The sequence below is a fragment of the Talpa occidentalis genome, unplaced genomic scaffold (assembly GCF_014898055.3).
Source record: "Talpa occidentalis isolate TD23 unplaced genomic scaffold, MPIMG_talOcc4v2.1 talOcc4.11, whole genome shotgun sequence".
NCBI lineage: Eukaryota > Metazoa > Chordata > Mammalia > Eulipotyphla > Talpidae > Talpa > Talpa occidentalis.
Genome location: NW_023601104.1, coordinates 78769168 through 78794561, shown reverse-complemented (window position 1 = coordinate 78794561; position 25394 = coordinate 78769168). Strand labels below are relative to the sequence as shown.

General features: G+C 37.5%; 1 protein-coding gene across 12 annotated transcripts in view; it reads left to right on the top strand.

Moving 5' to 3' along the window:
• NUMB (NUMB endocytic adaptor protein) overlaps positions 1-25394 on the top strand; it is a 164212-nt gene that overhangs the window by 74721 nt on the left and 64097 nt on the right. For 10 of the 12 annotated variants that reach the window (XR_008550368.1, XM_054691514.1, XM_054691512.1 and 7 more), the window contains exon 3: positions 5443-5527. The exons of 1 other annotated variant lie outside the window; for it this stretch is intronic. The gene's annotated coding sequence lies outside the window, so the exon portion shown is untranslated. Of the gene's footprint in view, positions 1-5442; positions 5528-22141; positions 22194-25394 lie in introns of those variants that run through there. One more of the 12 variants, XM_037503665.2, reaches the window with a different exon arrangement.

Here is a 25394-nt window from a genome sequence, read left to right as displayed (position 1 = left end):
GACCTGATTTACTTTTATTTATTTTTTTTGGTTTGGGGTTCTGTCATGTCTTAGTAACCTTAAGCACCTCATGTTTTCATTTCCCTAAAACATTTCCTGCATAACTTATATAAATTTTAAAAGGGTGCTTTGTAAATTTAGTTGATCTTTGTTCTAGATAAATACTTGTACAAATTTATTAAGAAAATTTGAAGACCATTTATGTAACTACTTGTTAAGAAGGGACATTTTGTGGGTGTAGAGGTTCTTTATTCAATCTTTAAATCACTAAGTATAGTCATTTAAATAATTTGACTAACAAAATCTGTAAAAACTCACCTTGAGTATAGTATTGATGAGCTTTTATTACTCCTATCTTTTCTTTTTAACAGAACCTTATCATCTAACTACCACAAATAGATATATTGGTAAATATAGGTATTGATAGAAATATAGCAACAGTGATAGTTTAGCTTGTTTGACTAAAAAAATGCCAAGTATGGATGACATAATCACTCTTTGGTGGTAATGATAGTTCTAGAGTTATGCTAGTAGGCTACAATACTTGAGTATGTATCTGTATAAACTCAGTGCTTTGTATAATAAGAGGAATGAAGGCCAATCAGATACATTCTCTTTCCTCAAGAGAACATGCATTTGAATACAAAATACAAGATAGAATGTATTAAGTGACATGGGTGAAAATAACAAAGGAGACAGAAGAGGTGGCACTTGAGCATTAATTCTGAAGAAGAGGTAGGATTTGAGAATGGGAGAGATTGGCAAAGGAAAATATTCTGTACTATTCAATTAGAAACAAAGATGAATTCTTGCCATTTGTCACAACATGGATAAAACTGGAGAGGATAGGGGCCTCCTTGGTAGCACAAAGGATTAAGTCACAGCACTAGGAAGCTGTCTGCAGGCAGCCACTGCAGTACAAATTCAATCCCTGGCCAGGGAGCTACCACTTGGCGCAGCAGACCTCTCCTGACTCACCCGCTGCTCCCCTTAGCAGTGTATTTCAGTCAGTCTGCCTGTTCCATTCCCCACTCTGTCTCTGGTGAATCCTCTCACCCTCCACACCTCTGGCCTGTTCCCCAGTTCTTGTATGAATAAATAAATCTTTAAGAAAAAAAACTGGAGAGGATAATGCTAAGTGAAATAAGTCTGAAGGAAATAGACAAATAGTGGATGCTCTCACTTACATATGGAATACAGAGGAACAAAACACAGGGTCAGATGAAACCACACCAATAACAAACCCTTGAATTCTGACTGCAAAACTGAGCAACCCGAAGGAGAGGATGTAGAGTGGATGAAGGGAAGAGAGAGGGCCTAGTAGAACATGGTGGAAATTGTTGGAACTTTGGTGTTTGGCATGGGGTGAAAAGTTGTAGACAAAGAGAGTGATGTAAACCAGCTTTACCTTAATAAGTATAATTAGAGAAAACAACTAAAAGAAAAACATTCTATGAAGGGGGAACTGTGTGGTTTGTGAAGGGAAAGCAGAATATATAGGGCTAGTGGTAGGATTACTTCACCTTGATAAAGAAGAAGGAAAAGAAGAGAACTAATGTTCTGGAATGTCATTTTTCCTGTGCCAATTACTGTATATTTACTTTCTTATTTAAACCTCACAACTTTATAAATTCAGTTTTGCTTTTCCTTTTTAATAATGAACACAATCCAAGAAAATGAATGATTTATATCTATGATCAACAGTAATGATGAATCTCATAATGTTTAGTGAAAGAAATCACTAAATGTAAAATAGAACATATTGTAGGATTTTTTTTTATGGAGTTTAAAAACAGACAAAACACATTGTGATGTTAGAAGTTAAGATAGTGTTATGTTTGTTGTGGGCAGGGGGTATTGATTGGAAGAGAGGGCTTCTAGGATGGGGATAATGTTTTCTTCTTTCTCTGGGGGCTAGTTACATGGGTGTTTCTTTGTGAAAATTAGTTGAGCTGTACACTTATAATCTGTGCATTATCTTCTACATTTATACTACTTAAAAAAATTTTTTTTAGATTTATTTTTATAAAAGAATTGGGGTATAGGCCAGAGGTGCGGGAGGGTAAGAGGATTCACCAGAGACAGAGTGGGAAGCAGAACAGGCAGATGAACTGAAAACATTGCATGGAGAGATCTGCCATGCCATTTGGGTATCTCCCTGGCCGGCCTGGAATCAAACCCGTGCTGCAGAGGCTGCAAACAGCTTCACAGCGCTGCGCTCAACCCACTGCGCCACTGGGGAGACCCTACATTTATACTACTTTAATAAAATCTACCAAAAATATTTTCTAATCTTGTAAATCTGTTATGAAAGACACATTTTAGAGTCTTTTTCATGAAGATTCATATGTTAAATTCTTTTATTTATTTTTTTAAAAGATATATCTATACAAGAACTGGGGTACAGGCCAGATGTGCAGGAGGGTGAGAGGATTTGCCAGAGACAGAGTGAGGAACAGAACAGGCAGACTGACCGAAACACACTGCTGAGGGGAGCAGCGGGCGAGACAGGAGAGGTCTGCCTCACCATGTGGGCATCTCCACTGCTGGCAGGGATTGAACCGTCACTACAGAGACTGCGAAGATCTTCACAGCACGGTGCTCAACTGCCTGCGCCACCAGGGAGGCCCTGTTAAAATTTTTTTTTTTAAGATTTATTTATTTATTTATACAAGCACTGGGTATAGTCAGAAGCACGGAAGGGTGAGAGAATTTACCAGAGCCAGAGCGGGGAACAAAACAAGCAGTGTGACGAAATACACTGCTGACGGGAGAAGTGGATGCGGCAGGAGAGGTTTGTCGCGCCATGTGGGACTCTCGCTGGCGGCCGGGGATCAAACCAGCACTGCAGAGGCTGTGGGCAGCTTCGCAGCCCAGCGCTCAACCACTGCACCACCAGGCGAGGCCCCTGTTAAATTCTTTTAGAGGTAGAAACAGATATGAAAAACTAGGCTTCCTCTTATTAACTGATTCTGTGTAACTCATTTCATATTCTTTTGTGTCTTGCTGTCTTTATTCTTAGAGCTAAATTTTGTGCCCATTTGTACTTTTTAGTTTTTTTTTTTTTAATAGAGGCATTTTTTTTAATTTATTTGTTTGTTTATACATGCACTGGGTACAGTCAGAAGCGTGGGAGGGTGAGAGAATTCACCAGAGCCAGAGCGGGGAGCAGAGCAGGCAGAAGGACCGAAGTACACTGCTGAGGGGAGCAGCGGGCGGCAGGGGCAGGAGAGGTCTGCGCGCCATGTGGGACCCTCCTCCGGTGGCCGGGGAGAAGCCGGGCATCGAACCTGCGCTGCAGAGGCTGCAGGCAGCTTTGCAACCCAGCGCTCAACCGCTGCGCCACCGGGGAGTCCCTGTACTTTTTAGTTCTTTTTTTAAGGAATTGGGTAAGTGAATGAATGGTAAATGAATGAATAAACAGCTAAGTTATTTCAAAATTTTTCTCCTAATTTTACTACATAAGTGAAAATTTCTTATAAAATCCTAAGCTAATTCGTGAAAGTAAATGGCAATTAAAGATACAGCTACTGGGACCTCCCTGGTGGTGCAGGGGTTAAAGACAGCACTCTAAAACTATCACCAGCTACTGCAGCACAAGCTCCATCCTAGGCCAGACAGGGAGCAACCCACATGACACAGCAGACCTCTCCTGACTTGCCTGCTGCTCTCCTCAGCAGTGTCTTTCAGTACATCTCCCTGTTTTGCTCCCCACTCTCTCTGGTGAATTCGCTCATCCCCCGCAACTCTGACCTACACCCCAGCTCTTGTATGCATAAATAAATCTTTAAAAAAAAATAAAGATATAGCTATTATGGATTTCCTGTTGGAAATGTTTTCTTAGATTTATTTAGTACATTTTTATATTCTGTCTTCCATCTTGATAGTAACTAAGAGGCAATAATTCTATAATAACAAAAGGAAAGCACTTTAGTTTACATTGCTTTTGTATTCATGTTAGGGTTCTTTAGAATCCTGCTTTTCAAGTGCTATACCTTCAATGAAGTAATTCCACTCTGACTCATTAAACGTATTCCCTTTTAAAGCCCACAGCATTTTGTGCCTCTTTTAAAACATTTGCAGTGTTCTTTTATAAATTATTTTTATAGTCCCTCCCTTAATTATGAAACCTAATGGATAGAGATTGTAACTCCTCTAGTACTGAGTATTGTGATTGCATTGCACACAGTAGATGCTCTGTTAAATATTCTATCTGAATTGCCTTATTTAAGGACTCTCCAAGTTACTTGTTTCTAACCTTGTAAACCATTTGATAACTTAATTTTTCCTTGTGTTATTTTCTATAATATTTACCCTTTTACCAACTGTATATTTTCTTTGGGGACAGAGAGAAATATGCAAAACAAAAAAACAAATCACAAGCCAAACAGATTTTTAACATTTTGCAGAACAACTGTTGACTACAAGGAAATGAACAGAATTTTCAATTTTAGTTCATATGAGAAGGGTTAGCAACATGGAACACATGTATAAACATGGAGATGATATAGGTGGTTTTAAATAAATTGCTCTTGTATTCTGGTGACCTCTGGGTCCATCTTCTACACTACTTCTGTTTTTCCATTATGAAAATTCCCTATCAATGTCAGGAATTGATTTTTCTGGATAGCTCTTCCTGTTGAATACTTCTAGTCTTAGGAATTATGTGTGGGGGACCTCCCTGGTGGCACAGGCGGTTGAGCACCGCACTGTGAAGCTGTTCGCAGCCTCTGCAGTGCGGGTTCGATCCAGACCAGCCGGTGAGAATCCCACATGGCTCAGCAGACCTCTCCTGTTTTGCCTGCTGCTCTCCTCAGCAGTTTATTTCGTCAGTCTGCCTGTTCTGTTCCCTGCTCTGCCTCTGGTGAATCCTCTCACCCTTCAACACATCTGGCCTGTACCCCAGTTCTTGTATAAATAAATAAATTAAAAAAAAAAAAGAAAAAAGAAATGTGTGGAATGGGATTTGTGAGCACTGTTCTCAATGAACAACAATTTCTTACCTGTCAATTTTATATATATATATAGAGAGAGAGAGAGAATTTCAAATATGCAGTTTTATATATATATATATATAGAGAGAGAGAGAGAGAGAGAGAGTATTTTAAATATCCAGTAATTTATCTGTAAGCATTTGACTTTTATCAGGTGTGGGAGGGGTTATTTTTTATAAATCAGAGGAGACTGTGGTTCTGCATTAGTATGTGGATCTTATAGTTACTAACATAGTTATAAGTTACATCTTTTAGTGGATCTTGTATTTACTTATAGCCTTGGAGTTGGCATTTTTCTGATAGCATTATAATAAAGTCCTTCATTCTGAGGGATATTGAGAACCTCTTCTTTTTTTGTGTACCTGTGCTTTGTTTGAAGTTACCCGATCAGTGTAACATAGCAATAATGTTACAATTTTGTGAGATGTTTATTATTCTCATTTTACAGATGAGGAAACTGAGGCTTGGTGAAGTTACGAAACTTGTCCAAAGTCACACAGCTTGTAAAGGGCACAGCCAAGATTCAAAGCCAGGTCTGTCCAACTTCAAAACTCTTAATCATGGCCATGAAACTTTGAGATAGCTGTGAAGTATCAACCTATGATAAGTGGTATTGGTATTTATATTACTTAACTGTTATATAATTCCTGTTGATAAAATTTTTGATGGTGATTTTTTTTGTCCATAATAATTTTATGTATCTTCAAATATTGTGAAAAGAAATATAACAGAGTAATTGAGAGTCTGGACTCTGGAGACAGACTACCTGAGTATAATTCCCTAATTTTGTTCACTTGTGTGACACTGGGAAAGTTACTTAACTTTCTGTACCTCAGTTTCCCTATGTGTAAAAAGTAGATGTTAATATTATCCACCCAATAGGGTTGTTGTGAGGGTTAAGTGATTTAATATGTACAAAGCACTTAAAATAGTATTTGGCACACAGTAAGCATTCAATAAATGTTATGTTAACAATTAGTGTTATCGCCTAGCAACTAGTAAAACAAACGATCATTGTGTCTAATTCTCTTCTCAGAAATTTGGATAAAGCAAACTTTAAGCAGCAGTATAAAATATCATAGAACTTACATAAGCAAAAATTAAATATGAGTAAGTTAGACCTAAAGACCTGTTCATAGTTTTGAAAAAGTTCAGGTCTGTTGTAAAGCAGCGTGGGCAACTGCTTATAGGTCTCACGTGCACAAGGGGATTAGACGTGTAAGGCCCACACATGGCTCTATAGAATAAATGTCTACATTTTTTTTTAAGTTTTTTTTTTTAAGATTTATTTATGTATTTATACAAGCACTAGGTATAGTCAGAAGCGCGGGAGGGTGAGAAAATTCACCAGAGCCAAAGCAGAGAGCAGAACAGGCAGAAGGACCAAAGTACACTGCTGAGGGGAGCAGTGGGCGGGCGGCAGGAGAGGTCTGCACGCCATGTGGGACCCTCGCCCAGTGGCCGGGGATTGAGCCGGCGCTGCAGAGGCTGCGGGCAGCTTCGCAACCCAGTGCTCAACCGCTGCGCCACTGGGGAGGCCCTAAATGTCTACATTTTTAAGTGGCTTTTAAGGACAGGTGTTTTGGCAAGTTCACAGTTATTATCAAGAACCAAAACTGTATATGTTGTATAAAGTGTAGGCAGCATTTTATCACTTGCAAGAGTGGTTATCAGAACTTGCATTGTGATGAATGACCTTTGAACCAAGGGATCACAGCATATGCACCTCAGACTCAGCCATATGTTTCTTTTTTTTTTAATCCTGTTTCTTACTTAAACTTCTTCATTGAAGCTGTCAGAACTCTGAAGTTCAACTGTTATTACAATTTAATTAAAGTAAGTAAATTACCTATGATTAGTACTGATAAACTTATACCAATTGAAAAAGTATCCATAAATGGGAGTCATTTGAGTCAAGTTATGAAAATGCATTTAATCTACACAATGGGTTTAATTTATTCTCTTTATTTTATATTGCACCATCCTTCCTTGAATATGAATATCTTTGTCGTTTTTTAGATATTTAAAGATATTTTCCAGTAAGGTTTTTCTCTTTCTCTCTATAAACATCTCTTAAGTCTTCTCTTAGATTTAATTATTAGATATCTTCTTGTTACTATTGTACATAGTATATTTCCCTTTCCGTTTTCTATTTGCTGATACAAAGTTTTTTTTAAATTATGGTCAGCTACCTTACTAAATTATTTTGAACTATTTTAAATACAAATTGTTTCGTCTTTTTCAATGCTTAGATTTTTTTCTTTTTCTTGCCTTGCCATGCTATTTAGGATTTTTAGTATTGTATTTGATGTAAGTGTTAACAGTGGGCATCCTTGTTTTGCGCCTAATTTTTAAAAGGAAGTGCTCCTTATGTTCACCATTAAGAATAGTATTTGCTGGGCCTCCCTGGGGGGGGGGGGGACAGGGATTAAAGACAGAGCTATCAAGCTGTTGCCAGCAACTGCAGCATGAGTTGGATCCCCGGCCTGCCAGGGAGATACCCACATGGCACAACAGACCTCTCCTGTCTCAGCCTGCTGTTCCCCTCAGCAGTGTGTTTCAGTCAGTCTGCCTGTTCTGCTCCCCACGCTGTCTCTGGTGAATCCTCTCACCCCCTGCACCTCTGGCTTACACCCCAGTTCTTGTATGCAAAAATAAATAAAAATCTTTTTTTTTTTTTAAAAAAAGAACGTTTGCTATGGAATTTTGATAGGTTCTCTGTAGGATAAAGACCTCTATGGTTAGTTGGCTGATTTGTGTTTGTGTGTGTGTATAGAATGAATTTTGTCAGATGCTTTTTCTGCATTTGCGAGATGATTATTTTGTCCTCCTTTATTCTGTTAATGTGGTGACCATTTATAGATTTTCTAATGTTGAAGTACCCTTGCATTGCTAGAATGAACCCAGCTTCAACATGGTAATTTTTTTCTTTTTTTTTTTTTTTTAAAGAGGCATGTATTATTTGTTTGTTTGTTTGTTTGTTTATACATGCACTGGGTACAGTCAGAAGCCCAGGAGGGTGAGAGAATTCACCAGAGCCAGAGTGGGGAACAGAGCAGGCAGAAGGACCAAAGTACACTGCTGAGGGGAGCAGCGGGCGGCAGGAGAGGTCTGCGCGCCATGTAGGACCCTCCTCCAGTGGCCGGGGAGCAGCCAGGGATCGAACCAGCGCTGCAGAGGTCGCGGGCAGCTTCGCAACCCAGCGCTCAACCGCTGCGCCACCGGGGAGGCCCGATAATTTTTTATTTATACACCTGAATTTAGTTTATTAGCATTTCATTTAGGATTTTTGCATCTGTGTCCACAGGTGACATTGGCTCAAGGTTTTTATTGTATGGTCCTTATTTGATTTTAGTAATAGATTATGCCAAACTCAAAGAATGAGTTAGGAACTAATTCTTTCCCCCTCTGAAAGGATTTATGTAAGACTAGAGTGATCTATTTCTTAGAAGTTTGGTTGAAAGTCTGTTCCGTTATCTGGGTTTAATATTCGTTGGGAAGGGTGTGGACTTAGTATTTTGCAGGGGAGAGGGATATGCATTTCTAAGTAGGCTTATTTAGGATTTGTTTCTAATTAGGTCAGTTTTTAGAAAGTTATTTTGCTTTTAGGAATCCATCCATTTTGTAATTTTGAATTTTTTAAGTATTTGGCATGAAGTTGTTCAAAACATTCTTTTGTTATATTTTAACTTCTGCTGTCTATATATTTCTCTTTTTTATCCTTAATGTTCGTTGTGTCTTTAACTTTTTTCCTTAATCTCTCTTGATAGAGGTTTTATGTATATGTGTGTTTGTGTGTGTGTATATATATATATATATACACATATATATAATTAGCTTTATCAAAAAATCAGTGCTTGACTTTGATTTTTTATATTGTATATTTTCTATTTCTTTTTTTTTTTCTTTTTTTCTTTTTTTTGTGGGACCCTCGCTGGTGGCCGGGGAATGAACCGGCACTGCAGAGGCTGTGGGCAGCCTTGCAGCCCAGCGCTCAACTGCTGCGCCACCAGGGGAGGCCCACTATTTCATTAATTTCTGACCTTTCTCCTTTCTATAATTTTTAAGTGAAAGCATAATTTGATAATAAAGATAGTGGTATCAAGTTGAAGATTTCATCTAGTCTTAGGAATAACTGGATTAGTGACTTAGAATGCTACTAGGACCTTACTCCTTTTTCTATTGTGGGTCCATTTCTGCCTCTTGCTGTTAACTTATTTCCTACTCTTCTCTCTTCAGTCTTTGTGGCAGAAAATAGTGACAGTGAACTATGAATTTGATGTTAATTCCAACTTTGTGATTCCTCTAGGGTTTTCAGATTTTTCCATCTGGATCACACTTTTTTTTCTCAAAGATTTATTTATTTATGCATACAAGAACTGGGGTACAGGCCAGAGGTGTGGGGGTGAGGGGATTCACCAGAGACAGAGCGGGGAACAGAACAGGCAGATTTACTGAAATACACTGCTGAGGGGAGCAGCAGGCAAGACAGGAGAGGTCTGCTGCGCCATGTGGGTAGTTCCCTGGCTGGGGATCAAACTTGTGCTGCAGTGGCTGCACATAGCTTCATAGGTTGGGTCTTAACCCCTTGCACTACCAGGGAGGCCCTCCATCTGGATCACATTCTTTCTGAATATTTTTTCATTCGGATTTTCTTTAAGGAAGTTTTTGACAGTAAACTCTGCTTTTTGTCTGAAAGTGTCTTTATCACCCTCATTCTTGATAGATAGTTCATTAGGTATAAAATTATGGTTTGACAGTTTTTTCCAAACCATTGGAAGAAATAAATCTACTCTGTTCTGGTTTCCATTGTTGCTGTTGTTAAATCAACTGCCCCATTGTTCATTTGAATGACTCTGTCTTTCTTGCTTCTGGCTACTTTTGACCTCTTTGGGTTGTTGTTTTTTTTTAATTTTTTGACATTTTGTAGACCATACCTAGGTGTAGATTTCTTTTTATTTATCCTGTGTGATATTTTGACCATGAGAATGCTTACAGAAAAAATATTTGTGAGTTAATTTTTGTGGCCCAAGAAGGAAATGCATTGCTTTAAGAACATTAACCTTTTTTCAAAGATGCCTCAAAATTCTATAGTTTGGTGAGCAAATTCGTCCCTTGAGGTTTTAAACTGCCCAAATAGGATAAATTTGGGTTGCAAATATGTGTGGGAGCCAACTTAACTTTATAACCTATTAGGATCCTTGTTTTCTTCTGCAACAGAAAGACAAACTTGTTCTCTTTGAGGATAAGATGGAATGGGTAGACTGGATTTATTTCTGGTTCACTATTTATCTGAAAAAAAAAGTTCACTCTTTTTCTGAAACTAGGGATCCCAGGCTTATGGAGAATGGGTCACTGTTTGTTGGTGTTGTTGGTGTTGAGTGGGTTTTAACCTCTGACTTGTGTTATCTCTCAAGAGATCATCAAAATTCAAGTTCAACTTTGAGTTAGGCAGATGTCAATAGGGCAAAACCAGTTTGATTGTTCCCTTTATCGCTCTGAGTTTCTGTTTTCTCAATCATGTTATTCTGGTTATTTCTGTACAATTTGTCGACTCTTCAATGTTAATTTTTTTAAGTAAAATTTTATCCATCACTTTTAGTTGTTTTCAGTGAATTAGATAATCTAGCCTACTGTGTTAATTGAAGTAGTATTTTTTTTCTGATTCCTTCAGATAGATGTTTAACTCACTATTATTAATGTTATTTTCTAACACAAGCATTTAAAGCTACATGTTTGTAAGTCATGAGTTTTCATATGGAGTGTTTTCATTATACTTACATGTTTAAGTTTTTTTAATTTGCTATCATGGTTTTCAGTTATGCTTGCTTCTTTGAGACATGGCCTGTGATCCACAAGTCAATTAGGATTTTTGAAGTTTTTTTTTTTCTTATATTTAACTCACCTTTAAAAAAAAAAAGATTTTCAATTTGGATCACAAATTGAAAAAAAAAAAAAAAAGTGAAACCAAACTATGTGCTAGGTACAAACTATGTGCTGAATACGAAGTAATTCAAAAAAGCTAAAAATAAAGTGATATGTATACATACACAAGGCAAATGAAAAGACTAAGAAAGCAAGTTTTACTTGAGAACAGTCTTTTTAGTGACTTTCTCTTTCTTCCTGATAAAAAACTTTAATGAATAATCATTGCAACTTAGTGAGGTTCCTGGGAAATTGATTTTGTGTTATTAAAATGATGATTTTTCTCTCCCTGCCCCTCCACCTCCTGATTCTTTTCTGTCTCTCCTCCTCTTCCTCTTCACTTCATCCTTTAACATCTCTGAAACTGGGGAGCATTTCTTGTATTGGGATGCATCTTATTATTGATGACATCACAATTAATGAGCAATTGTTAATTAGCAGTTAATTTTGCAGCACTTTTTCTAAGTTGAACATAAAATAATGGTGCTTACAATTGAGAATATTTTGCAATTGATAGTATCTTACAGTTGAGAATATCTTAGCTTTGATAAAATATATATTTTTTTCATATATACTATGACTCTCCCACCCCAGCCCCTTATTGAAATACTCCCTTTTTGTTTTTTAAAGATTTATTTATTTATACAAGAACCAGGGTACAGGCCAGAGGTGTGGGAGGGTGAGAGGATTCACCAGAGACAGAACAGGCAGACTGACTGAAATACACTGCTAAGGGGAGCAGTGGTCTGTGGTGCCATGCTGGTTGCTCCGCCGCCGGTGGGGATCGAACCAGAGACTGCGGACAGCTTCACAGAGCTGCGCTCAACTGCCTGTGCCACCAGAGAGGCCCCTGGAATACTCCCTTTTTGTCTCTCCCCCTATGTTTATATCATTTAAGTCCTTAGGAGAGGAAATAATCTTTATTTTCTCCCTGTCTCCTTTTCCTCTAGCACCTAATATGATACTTTGTTGGATACAAGTTTTATTTAATTAACAATTAAGGGAAGAGTGTAGGTATAATGAATCATCTAATGGCCTGTGACATATTTATGATATTGACCAACTTGTTAGCTTCTTGGTGAGAGGAGATCAGTACTTACATTAGTTAAGGTTATTTTGGAAATGAAGAACAGAATCCAATGTTTCCTACATTAAGAAAGTTAGAAAATTTATTGGATGTATGCTTAGTCATCATCCAATGATATTTAAGAAAGTTTAGCCAATGAAACAAAAAGTGATTACAGAATATAAAGCACAATGAAGAAAATAACTGATGACAAAGATAACTGAAATGAAAAAAGCAGCACGATAAAGAGTTATAGATAATTTAGAAAGAAGGCCTCATCAATGAGATGATATTTAGGCTGATTCTGGCAGTATAAGTGGGAGACTGAAAGACTAAAATACTTGAAGGTCTGAGAGAAAAGCATTTCAGGCAGGAGGAAGCAGCAGGCTCAAAGTGGGAAAGATGGTGTAGTTACTGAAAGATTCATAGTTCGCTCTCCAGGTAAAGAGTGTAATCTCACAGTAAAGAGAAATGGCAGAGGCTCTACCATCATTTGCTAATATTTCTAAACATTTGTGATATGCGATCACTGTTCAAGCACCACTACTTGGGCAATATGAATTATTATGCAATATAGACTCCCTGAATACTAAGATGGGATTTAATTTCAAGATACAGTGGAAAGTCATGGAGTTATTGAGCAGTGCCATTGATCCTCCTAATGTTTTTAAAGATTCCACTGACTACTTTGTTCTTAGTTGATCATATGGAAACAATAGAGGAAACTGAAATAAATATTAGTTGATGTCTTATACCCATTTAAGCAGACGACAAAGTTGTCTTAGACCACGGGTCTTCTGATGGTAGAAATGAAGAGCAGTGGAAAGATTTAAGGTATATTTACAAGTTTTTGTTCATAGCTTGAATAAGGAAAGAGCGTTTTGAGGGAAAGAAAGGAGTCAGATCAGAGAGGGTTATAAAATAGACAAAGTTGTCAGTAAAGGGAGCAAAGCTGTTTTTAACCTTATTTGTATAACTTTTCCAGTGGCATTTCTGTCTCTTTTAAATTCTTGGAACCAAATATATTTTTATTCTAGTCTGCCTCTCCAGATTCCAGCACCTTTTCCTCATCCCACACTTGACAGATGCTTGAGGAAGAAAATCAGTGTAAAAAGTAGGCTAGCATTCTCAGCAATTCTGCCCTTTTTCATCAAGATGTTCCTTACTAAATCTGTCCTTACTAAATCAGAGCAAAATCACTTTGGTCTATAAGTAAAGGTTTAATTCTTGAAGGAACTATCCTGATGAAGTCAGTCTGTCTATATGGGTTTAGGAGTGGTCATGTATATGTATTTTTATATAAGTTTAACATGCTTTAAAAGGTAAGAATAGTTAAATTAAAATTGAGTTTGCCCATTATTTTCTCAATTGAAAGGCAAGTGATTAACTAAAACATAAAATTGGTTCTATAAATGAAAGAAAAAAGCTCTCAATAGAGGGCTTTTTAAAAAAAAAAATCTCGAATACAGATTCAGCTTTTGAAACCACCTTTGAGTGTTTGAGTAGACAAGGTCTTTTTTATTTTATGAAGTTCTAATTTTCCATTATTATATTTAAGGCATGAATAAAGAACACATGCATCAAAACAAAAGAAAGAATTTTTTGGATGAGTGGAAAGGTGAAAATTAGTAAAACATATCTATAAAATCACATAATAGATAAGGATCGTAGAACATTGTTTAAAATCAGTGGTTCCTGAATTTTTGGTAGTTAGATAATCCTTTGAGATTCTGATGAAAGTTGAAGAAAGGGCACATACACATTCAGATTTCTGCTTTATCTTAGGCCATTGCTGAATCTGAAGAGATTGATTATGAGGTACTAGTCCCTGGTGAAGACCACGTTGTCTCAGTGGTAATGGGGCTGAGGAGTGTAGAGAGCTTCCACACTCAAACTGTGATGGTGATAACCAGGACTTAATTTGTTGTTTTTAAATCTCTTATCTGACAGCTGAAAAGTTTTAGTTATTAAAAAATTAGAATAATCTGTTCTTAAATTTTTTTCTTCGAAAATTCTATAAATGGCAGTTTTCTGAAATAAGAAAATAGACTATTCAGGATATCCTAACATGTAGCCTATTAATTAAAAAAATTGAACTGAAATATAACAAATTTCAAATTTATTGACACCTAGGTTTATATAGGAGCTGGATGAATGTTTCTTTTGAGAAATAGGTTTTAAAAAAAAATCAATCCTTTGTTCTCTCTATCCTTCCACGAATCTGTTTATAAATTAGTTTTTATCACAAAACTATGAACTTTTAAAATGACAATGTAAGTTAAGCATTGGACATTTTTATTTCACCATCTGTCAAAAAACCGTACTCCATTGCTGTATTGTTTTTTGTTTTGTTTTGCCCAGTTCTTAGGTGGAACACTGAACCAGTGATACAACCTAATAAATTACAAATTGTTTCCTGTTAGGCAAATTATGCCAGTTAGACCAGTATTTAATGTAATCCAGAATTCTTAGGATTCATTAATAGAGTAGGGGTTTGATTGGATGACCTACTTCTAAATCCTTTGGCCTACTGAGAGTTTAGGATTCCTTATATTTTTTTTCACTTGATCAAATAAAAGGTTATTTCCCTTCACTCTAAATCTTGAAAGCAAATTCCACATCATAAGAAACAGTAGTAATTTAAAAAATCAAAAGAGAAATATTTTATGCTTGTGGTACCATACTCCAATGATTTAATATGGCATTTGTAGCATAAATTTTAATGAATGAACAGTTTTCTTGGGGGGGGGTAATAGGCAATCTGTACATTTTTTTTTTCTTATAACTTTCCCAGTAGAATTCTGGAATATAAGTGTGATGAAGAGTATCGTGGAATTTTATATATTCACATTCAGCCATGTTTGTTCAGAGAACAGTAAAAGTGAGAGTTTAAAACAATTACAATTAAATTTAGATTCTCTCTGCTGTTCTACTGAATTTCCACTGTACGGTATTTTTGTGCTTCCCATAGTTTGAGCATGTCATGTGGTTCTTCTGCCAGATAGATACTTTTCTCACAACGTAGCCCTGAACATAAGCCAGCTACTTCAACTGTGTTCGGCTGAAAACAGCAAACTGTCCCATACTAGAAAAGGAAATCTGGCTCTGTTGGATTTATTGCAGTAGTGAAGTTCTGTACTTTATGGATGATTTAAGATATTCCCAATGTAATGGTGAATTTATGTGATTTTTACTTTTTGTGCTATGTTTGGAACTTAACCCTGTGATATTAGATTCTCCTGGAAAAAAAAAAGCTTAGCTAAACTAAGCAAATTTATGGGTTTGCTGTTTTCCCCCAGATATTGAAATTGGCACCCATCGTTTCATATTTTAGTTCATCTCTTACACTTGGAACCAAATAATACTGTTGTGAAAATTGAAGTAATTTTACCGATGTGGCTAACTTTTTTTCTTCTAAGGGAAAAATTCCTCAGTGTCAGTGTCCAGTTTCATGAGTGTGTCTTGTATATATCTCCTATGTATCAAGTTTGTGCTGTAGTTTTGTTTTATCTCATAGTGAATTTTCTGAAGCTTACTCCTGTTTGTCCAGTCTTCCTTATAATTTAACAAGAGAGGGGCCTACAGTTGTAGTTGTGATAACAGGACAAAGAAAATCAAACAAGCATAATTAAAAGGGGAAAGAATTCTAGAAAGAAAAGTCTCCATTTCCCTAGAAGGTATAACTCTCAAATGACCCTTCAGAAACCCCTCATTCATTCCAGATTTGACTAGACAGAATTTTGATAACTTTATTCATATAAGTAAAAAGGAGATTTAAATTTTATAACTAAATATGATGTATTTTCCTTACCCTTTGTTAGATGTCTCATAGTTATGGATCGGGATGTGTTTTTATTTCTACACTCCCTATCTCTTTTTTTTTTTTTTTTTTTTAAATGTGAATTTATTTATTTTATTTTTTTTTTAAATATTAATTTTATTTTTATATTCCCCCATACAATTGCAAACGCCCCATTCTGACCCCAATCCTTCCCCTCCCGCCCCCCACCCCCCAAAAGTGTCTCTGGTTCATAGTTTTTTTGTTGATTTTGATTTTCACTTTCTTATATTCATTTTCCTGGTCCCTATTTAAGTTTTCTAGATTCCTGCTATGAGTGAGACCATCCGGTATTTTTCTTTTTCTTTTTGGCTTATTTCGCTGAGCATGATCCCTTCCAGCCCATCCATGTTGCTGCAAATTGCATGTGTTTATTTTTTTGAATGCTGAGTAATATTCCATGGTATATATGTACACAATCTTCTTGATCCAGTCATCTATTTTTGGCATTTGGGTGTTTCCAAAGCTTAGCTATTGTAAACAGTGCTGCTATAAACATAGGAGTGCAGGTGCTCTTTGGAATTGATGTTTCTCTGTCCTTTGGGTAAATACCTAGGAGTGGAATTGCTGGATCATATGGAAGCTCTATGTTTAGTAGGTCCAGAAATCTCCACACAGCTCTCCATAGTGGTTGGACCAGTTTGCACTCCCACCAACAGTGCACAAGAGTTCCTTTTTCTCCACATCCTCGCCAACATTTGTTGTTGCTAGTTTTTTTAATATGTGCCATTCTCACTGGTGTGAGATGGTATCTCATGGTAGTTTTGATTTGCATTTCCCTGATGACAAGTGATGTTGAACATTTTTTCATATGTCTGTTGGCCATTTCATTTCCTTTCAGAGAAGTTTCTTTTTAGCTCTTCTGCCCATTTTTTGACTGGATTATTTTCTTTGTTGTTGCTGAGTCTCATCAGCTCTTTGCAGATTTTTGTGATCAGTCCTTTAATCATTATGTGTGCAAAAATGTTCTCCCAGTTGGTGGGGTTTCTCTTTGTTTTTGTTATTGTCTCTTTTGCTGTGCAGAAGCTCTTTAATTTGATGTAGTCCCAGCTGTTTATCTTTCTCTTCACTATCACTGCTTTGGGTGATGTGTCTGTAAAGATGTCTTTGATGTGCAAATCCCGTAGTGTTTCGCCTATATTTCCTTCTATGTATTTTATGGTTTCAGGTCTTATGTCTAATTCTTTAATCCATTTTGAGTTGATTTTTGTGTATGGTGTGAGGTAGTGGTCAAGCTTCATTCTTTTGCATGTAGCGACCCAGTTTTCCCAGCACCATTTATTGAACAAACTTTCTTTGCTCCAATGCATAGTCTTTGCTCCTTTGTCAAAGATTAGTTGACCATAAATCTGTGGGTTTATTTCTGGATTTTCTATTCGATTCCATTGGTCTGTATGTCTGTTCTTGTTCCAATACCATGCAGTTTTGATGATTATGGCTTTGTAGTATAGTTTGAAGTCTGGGAGTGTGATGCCTCCATTTCTTCTTTTTTTTCAGGAGAGCTTTGGCTATTCGGGTTTTGGTGATTCCATATGAATTTCATCAATAATTGTTCTATTTCTTTGAAGAATGCCATTGAGATTTTGATTGGAATAGCATTGAATCTGTATATTGCTTTTGGTAGGATGGCCATTTTAATAATTTTTCTTTCAATCCATGAGCAGGGGATGTTCTTTCCATTTCTTTTGTGTCTTCTCTATTTCTTTTAACAGTGTTTTATAGTTTTCTTTGTATAGGTCCTTTACCTCTTTTGTTAGATTTATTCCCAAATATTTGATTTTTTTTGTTTCGATAATAAAAGGGTGGTTTTTTTGATTTCTTCTTCTTCAGATTTATTGTTTGTGTATAGGAAGGCTACTGACTTTTGCGTGTTGATTTTGTATCCTGCCACTTTACTGAATTGATTGATGAGTTGAATTAGTTTTTCTGTGGAGATTTTGGGGTTCTCTATGTATATTATCATATCATCTGCAAATAGTGATAGTTTGACTTCTTCTTTTCCTATTTGGATTCCTTGGATGTCTTTCTCTTGTCTTATTGCTCTGGCTAGGACTTCCAGTATTATATTGAAAAGCAGTGGTGAGAGTGGACATCCTTGTCTTGTTCCAGATCTAATGGAATTGCTTTCAGCTTTTCACCATTGAGAATGATACGCTGTTGGCTTGTCATAGATGGCCTTTATGATGTTGAGGTATGTTCCTTGTATCCCAAGAATTTCAAGGGCTTTTATCATGAATGGGTGTTGCACTTTGTCGAAAGCTTTCTCAGCATCTTGATATTATCATATGGTTTTTATATTTCTTTTTGTTGATGTGTTGGATAACGTTGATTGATTTTCGGATGTTAAACCATCCTTGTGCCCCTGGAATGAATCCAACTTGGTCGTGGTGAATTATCTTATGGATACATTGTTGATTCTGATAGCTAAAATTTTATTGAGGATTTTTGCATCAGTGTTCATTAGGAGATTGGCCTATAGTTTTCCTTTTTTGTGTTGTCCTTATTCGGTTTTAATTAGTGTAATATTGGCTTCATAGAACGTGTTTGTTGTCCCTTCCTTCTCAATTTTTTGAAGAGTTTGTGAAGGATAGGCACTAATTCGTCTCTGAATGTTTGGTAGAATTCATTTGTAAATCCATCAGGTCCTGGGCTTTTGTTTTTGGGAGGTTTTTAATTACCATTTCAATTTCGCTGCTTGTAATTGGTCTGTTTAGGTGTTCTATTTCTTCTTTATCTAGCTTTGTGATTGTAGAGTTGTAGGAATTTGTCCATCTCCTCTAGATTGTTGAACTTGTTTCCATATAACTGTTCATAGTAGTTACTGATTATTCTTTTGATTTCTGCTGTGTCCGTTGTGATTTCTCCTCTTTCATTTATGATTCTGTGTATTTGTGCTTTCTCCTTTTTTCCTTTGTGAGCTGGCTAGGTTTGTCTATTTTATTTATTTTTTCAAAGAACCAGCTCTTGGTTTCATTGATCTTTTGGATTGTTTTTTTAGTTTCAATTTCATTTATTTCTGCTTTGGTTTTTATTATTTCTTTTCTTCTACTGGTTCTGGGGTTTTTTGTTGTTCTTTTTCTAGATCTTTGAGCTTCGAGATTAGGTTGTTTCTTTGAGTTCTTTCTTGTTTTTTGATGTGAGCTTCTATTGCTATATATTTCCTTATTACTGCTTTTGCTGCATCCCATACATTTAGGATATTGGTGTCCTCCTTGTCATTCAATTCAAGAATTTTTTAATTTCTTCTTTGATCTCCTCGTTAGTCCAGTGGTCTTCCAGTAGTGTGGCTTTTAATCTCCATGAGGTAGGATAGTTCCTTGCCTTCTTTTACGATTATTTCTAGTTTGATGCCTTCGTGGTCAGAAAAGATGGTTGGTATGATTTCAATCTTGGTGTATCTGTTGATGTTTGTCTTGCGCCCCAGTATGTGATCGATCCTGGAGAATGATCCGTGTGCGCTTGAGAAAAATGTGTACTCCTTTTTTTGGTTTAGTGTTCTATAGATGTCTGTTAAGCCCAAATGCTCTAGGTCCTTATTTAGAGCTTTAGTTTCTTTACTTATTTTTTGTCTTGTTGATCTATCCATTGTTGATAGTGGTGTGTTGAAGTCTCCCACTACATATGTGTTTTCTCTGATGTCTGTTTTCAGAGAGGACAACAGTTGTCTGATATATTTTGGTGCTCTTTCGTTTGGTGAGTATATGTTAATGAGTGTTATTTCTTCTTGAAGTATTGTCCCTTTAATCATAATGTAGTGACCATTGGGGTCTCTTTTTATTTTTTTGAGTTTGAAGTCTTTTATCTGATATAAGTATAGCTGTTCCTGCTTTCTTTTTTGGCCCATTTGCTTGTAGGATTGTTTTCCATCCTTTGACTTTGAGCCTATTTTTATCTTTTGTAACTAAATGTGTTTCCTAGAGACAGCAAAAGGTTGGGTTGTTTCTTAATCCAGGCTGCAACTCTGTTGTCTTTTATATGAAGAGTTTAGTCCATTTACATTTAGAGTTAATATTGATATGTTAGCATCTGTATTTGCCATTATGTTTGTCTTTCCTTTGATTTTATTATTTATTCTTTTAATAACTTTTTTTTTTTTTGGTCTTCTTTCGTTGTTATTCGTCCCTCTGAGGTTCTGGCTTTAGGATTCCTTGTAGTATTTTTTGGAGTGGGGGTTTAGTCGCAATGAAATTCCGGAGTTTCTCTTTGTCTGGGAAGGTCCATATTCTTTCTTCATGGAGGAAAGAGAGCTTTGCGGGATAGAGTATTCTTGGTTGGCATCTGTTTTCTTGGAGTCTGTTGACTATGTCCCTCCACTCTCTCCTTGCCCGTAGTGTTTCTTCAGAGAAATCTGATGTCAGCCTGATTGGTTTTCCTTTGAATGTTATCTGTTTCTTCCCTCTTGTCAGCTTCATTATTTTTTCCTTGTCCTGATTCTTGGGAGCTTTACTATTATGTGTTTTGCTGTGTTTTTCCTTTCGTCGTGGAAGTTTGGTGTTCTTCTTGCTTCTTGTATATCAATTTTCAGCTCCTTCTTCTCATTTGGGAAGTTCTCTTCAATTATATCCATGAATATTTTCTCTGTTCCTACATCTCTCCTCCTCTCCTTCTGGAATTCCTATAACTCTTATATTTCCTTTCCTCATGGAGTCAGATAGTTCCCGAAGTCTTTCTTCATTCTTTTTCCTTCGTACTTCTCTTTCCTTTCTGTTTTGGTTCTTTTTATTTCTGTGTCTTCAAGATTACTTATTCGTTCTTCCATTTCATCTATTCTGCTTTCATTGCTTTTCCCAGAGTTCTTTAGTTCCTCCATTAATTCTTTGATCTCCTGCATTTCTCTTACTTCCTCTTTAGGGACTCAATTTCCTTCTTCTGATCTATCACTTTTTAATCATGGCAATTTTAAATTCTCTTTCTGGAAGGCTCAGAAGTTCTTCCAAGTTGCTGTCGTTGCAATCTGGGAGTGGTTTTCTTTTTGTGGTGTGCTTCTTTCCTGAGGAGTTTTTAGGTTGCGTGTGGTTCTTCTACTCCCTACTGTCTGTTTTCTAATTTGTCGTATGCGTTGGGACACTGTGTTGCTCGGACTGACTGACATCTTGGGTGAACTTCTCCGCTCCCCTCTGGCTCTTCCAGGAGCCATCTCTGTCTTCTGGGGGAGCTTTCTGCTGGTTTTAGGCAGTTTTTACTGAAGAAATGTCCCTGTTCTCAAATGGCGAAGCAGGATGCAGTCCCTGCGCCTCCGGTTTCAGGCACACTCTTCTGCGCACCCGGTCTGCCCCGGACGTGGGTGCCTGCTCCCTCTGTGGCTCAGACTGCTGGTCGGAGGGGCCTGGCGTGGAATAACTTCCCGGCTTGCCACTGGGTCCTCCAGAAAACTTCTGCCCTTTTCAAGCAGACTTAAAAATGTCCTGTTTTATAGGGTGTTAGTGATTTTTTTTTCCTGGTCGCTAGTGGCGCCAGAGATCTCCTATTGTCCTTGGGGGGCTGTTTTTCGCCTCCCCACCCCGTGGGACAGAGAACAGAGCGGAATGGTAGGGTACACCTCAACAGCTTTGGGTGCTGTGCCTGCCTTGTGCCCACCGTCGTGGAGAAACCACGCCCCGAATTTTCGTGCCCCGGGTCTCAGTTCAAAGCCCTCAGGTCCAGGACGCGGGCTGTAGCCCAGTTCAGTGGCGCGGGAATGGCGCCTTTTGCACAGCTCCCGTGCCTGGGCGCCTGGTTCCTGCTTACTCAGGGAGGGACCTTCACCTCAGTGAGGACCTCCGTGCGTCCCCGCAAGCCTAGGTCGTCTCCCGCAAGCCTAGGTCGCAGCGCGGGGACCTGGGCAGCCGCGATCCGGTCTGCACTTGCTTTTCAAGCGCGCCAAGCGCGCCGCGTTTCCCGCGCAGGCTTACCGGCAGCCCGGGCTGTGTGCGTCTCCGGGGTCTTTGTTCTTCTCTAATGGCGCCCGAACGTTCGCTCACCGCCGCAGCGGATCCTGCAGGGTTCGCCTCAGCTCCCGTTCACGGGGTGTGGTGGCTGCAATAGTTCCTTTCCGCTCACAGTCCCGCTTGCTGCGTTGTTTGTTCTTGTTGGTTTTTGGTTTGTTGTTTCCTCCTCTCTGCTGGTCGGAGAGTGCCGCCTCTGTGGGCGGGGGAGGGGAGCAGGGTTCTGCGCTTCCCTCCCTTCTAGTCCTCTTTTATGGCCACTTTCTTCTTCGGGCAGTTCGCTGGCGTCACCGTTTCTTCCGTGTCCCAGTTCTCACCCGGACTGCCGCTCCTCCCTATTCACTTTTTTTAATGGGAGATCTTACTCACAGCGTCTCCTCGCCGCCATGTTGCTCCGCCCCCTCTCACTCCCTATCTCTTAATCCTCAGTTCCAGAGGGATTTTAGGTGAGTTAACTTTGTACCTAATTAAGTTATAAAATAATTGATACTTACAAAAGAATATATGTAACATGTAGGTTATAAAGCATAATGAAATGAAAACTTAAGTTTCTACTACTAAGCTTAATAATTAAAACAGTACTAAAACTTTTGAAGTCTCCATATGAACCTTTCCCAATTATGTCCCCCTTTTCTCTCAGAAATAAGCCTGCCCTTAAATTATACTGATCATTCTCTTGAGTTTTTAATAATATTTTTGCTAATTATATGCATATTCCTAAATGTTATCTTCTTTGGTTTTGCATATTTTTGAGAGGCAGTGTAATGTTAGGGGACAGGTGCTGGTGCTAAGTGGTTTTGATTTTTGGGCAGATTACTTCTCTCTCTGCCTGTCTCCTCATCTATGAAATAGATATTAAAAATAGTATCTATCTGGTAGAGCAGATGTTATTAAATGAGTCAATGATTAAATGAGTACACAGTGCCTGTGCACACGTAGAATTCTCCAAGTGTTAACTGTTAGTATTTTTATAAAGAAATCATAATATATTGTATTCTTCTGCAATTTGTTTTCCTCCTCTAGCATTATGATTATGAGATTTCACTCATGTTGATAGTTATATAGCTTGCTGTAGACCATTTTTTCTTCTGCATGTTATTCTAAAGTGTGAATATTCTATTTCCTTTGTTGATGCCTAATTAGAATCTACTGTTTATTGTTATTTTATTACTACAAACAACAAAGCCACAGACTTTATCTTGCACATCTTGTGCACTTATCTAAGAGTTTATCATCTATAGTTAGAAATGGAATTGCTGAGTTGTGAGGATGAATGTCTTAAGCTTTCTTAGATTATGCCAAATTCTTTTCAAAATGGTTGCACCAGTTTATGCTCCTTTAAGCGTATGTTGCTCCATATATTGTAGTTTGATTTTCCAATATTTGGTAAACTGATAAATGTAAAATGGTATATAGTGTTTGGATTTGCTTTTTCCTGATTACTGAAGTTGAACATTTTCTTTAATGTGTTCATTAGCCATTTCTGTCACTTTGTAAAATCTGTGTTGTATATTTTGTTCATTTTTCTATTGATAATCCACTTTAAGCCAATATTTGATTTGCATATTTATTTTTAGAAATTCTTTTAATATTAGAATACTAATATTTTGTTTACATATGTGGCATCTACACTTCCAGTTTGTGGTTTGTCTTTTCATTTGTAACTGATTTTTCACAAATTCACATCTCCTTACAGATTAGGGGAAATTCTTTTGTTAGATTGGTGTCTTTTTGGGTGGGTGTTAAATACAGTTCCCCATATCCTTAAGCCATACTTTTAAAATATAATACTTACATTCCACTTGAGTAATCCCTTCTAATGTAAATAACTACTGTAGAAAAATAGGTTCGTATCATATAGAGTTACTGGCCAATGACTCTTATTAAAGTTGTTTTATATTAAAGTTTTTTATATTAAAATAACACAACTTAAGAACCATAAAGCTGACTACCTAGCACATTGATATCCTGCCATTATCCAGTGCTGCACATTTTTCCCAATAATTCTTGGTCTTTTAGTTATATTTTTCACTAGCTAAGACCATTTCCGATTTGAAATACAATTATTGCTACTTATTCTCTGTCAGAGAATATTTGGTGGTTTAAAGGCATGGTAATAGTACACTTTAAATGACTGAACTGTTTATAAAAGAAGATTCTTTTAGCAATTTTAACTTCCTTAGTTGGTGAATATAACAAATGAAATGATGTGTACCAGTTAATTTTTTAACAGAGTTCATTTGGAGAGCTTTGCTTTATTTGGAGTTTTATTTTGCCAGTCTTTGTATATGTTATTTTGTGGGGTGCATTTAGAAACTGATAATGCAGTTAATTTACCTCTTCCCTTTAAAGTGGGTTTCCTACAACCCAAATGCCCAAAAATAGATGACTATATCAAGAGATGTGGTATAGGGCCTCCCCTGGTGGTGCAGGCGGTTGAGCGCAGTGCTGTGAAGCTGTCCGCAGCCTCTGCAGCACCGGTTAGATCCCGGACAGCTGGCGAGTGTCCAACATGGCATGGCAGACCTCTCCTGTCGCGCCCGCTGCTCCCCTCAGCAGTGTATTTCAGTAGACCTACCTGTTCTGTTCCCCGCTCTGTCTCTGGTGAATCCTCTCACCCTCCCACGAATCTGGCTTGTACCCCCATTCTTGTATAAATAAATAAATAAATCTTAAAAAAAAAAAAGATGTGGTACATATACACAATGGAATGTTACTCAGCAATCAAAAAAGATAAACTCATGCAATTTGCAGCAACATGGATGGAGCTGGAAGGGGTCATGCTCAGCAAAATAAGCCAGAAAGAAAAAGAAAAATACTGAATGGTCTCACTCATAGCAGGAATTTAGAAAACCTAAATAAGGGACCAGGAGAAGGACTAATTATAATAAAGTAAAAATCAAAATCAACAAGCACCTATAAACCAGAGACATACTACAGGAGGGCAGGGGAGAATAGAGTCAAAATAAGGGGGGTGGGAATTGTATGGGGGGGTATAACCAAGATGAAAATGCATATATTGTGCAAAAATGAAAAATGATGTAAAAATATATAAAATAAAATTTTAAAAAAGAGAAAAAAAGTGAGTTTCCTGTGGTTAGGGACAGGAATCTGTAACTTGCATGCAAAACTCCTACTATAATGCCATTCACACAGTGAATGCCTAATGTTTGTTGTTTCTTCCTTTTCTTCTTTTGGTCTTGCTTGCATAGGACAAATTACAGTGTGTATGCAGTCTTCCATATACTCACATACTTAGGCAGTGTTCAAGAAACTATCTTATCAAGCATAAGGTTAATTGCCATGAAAAATCAAATTCAGCTGATCTTTTTTTTTTTTTTTTAAGATTTATTTATGTATTTATACAAGCACTGGGTACAGTCAGAAGCGTGAGGGTGAGAGAATTCACCAGAGCCAGAGCGGGGAGCAGAGCAGGCAGAAGGACCGAAGTACACTGCTGAAGGGAGCAGCGGGCGGCAGGAGAGGTCTGCGTGCCATGTGGGACCCTCCTCCGGTGGCCGGAGAGCAACCGGGGATCGAACCGGTGCTGCAGAGGCTGTGGGCAGCTTCACAACCCAGCGCTCAACCACTGCGCCACTGAGGAGGCCTCTCAGCTGATCTTTTGATTTATGTTGTAGATTCTTAGT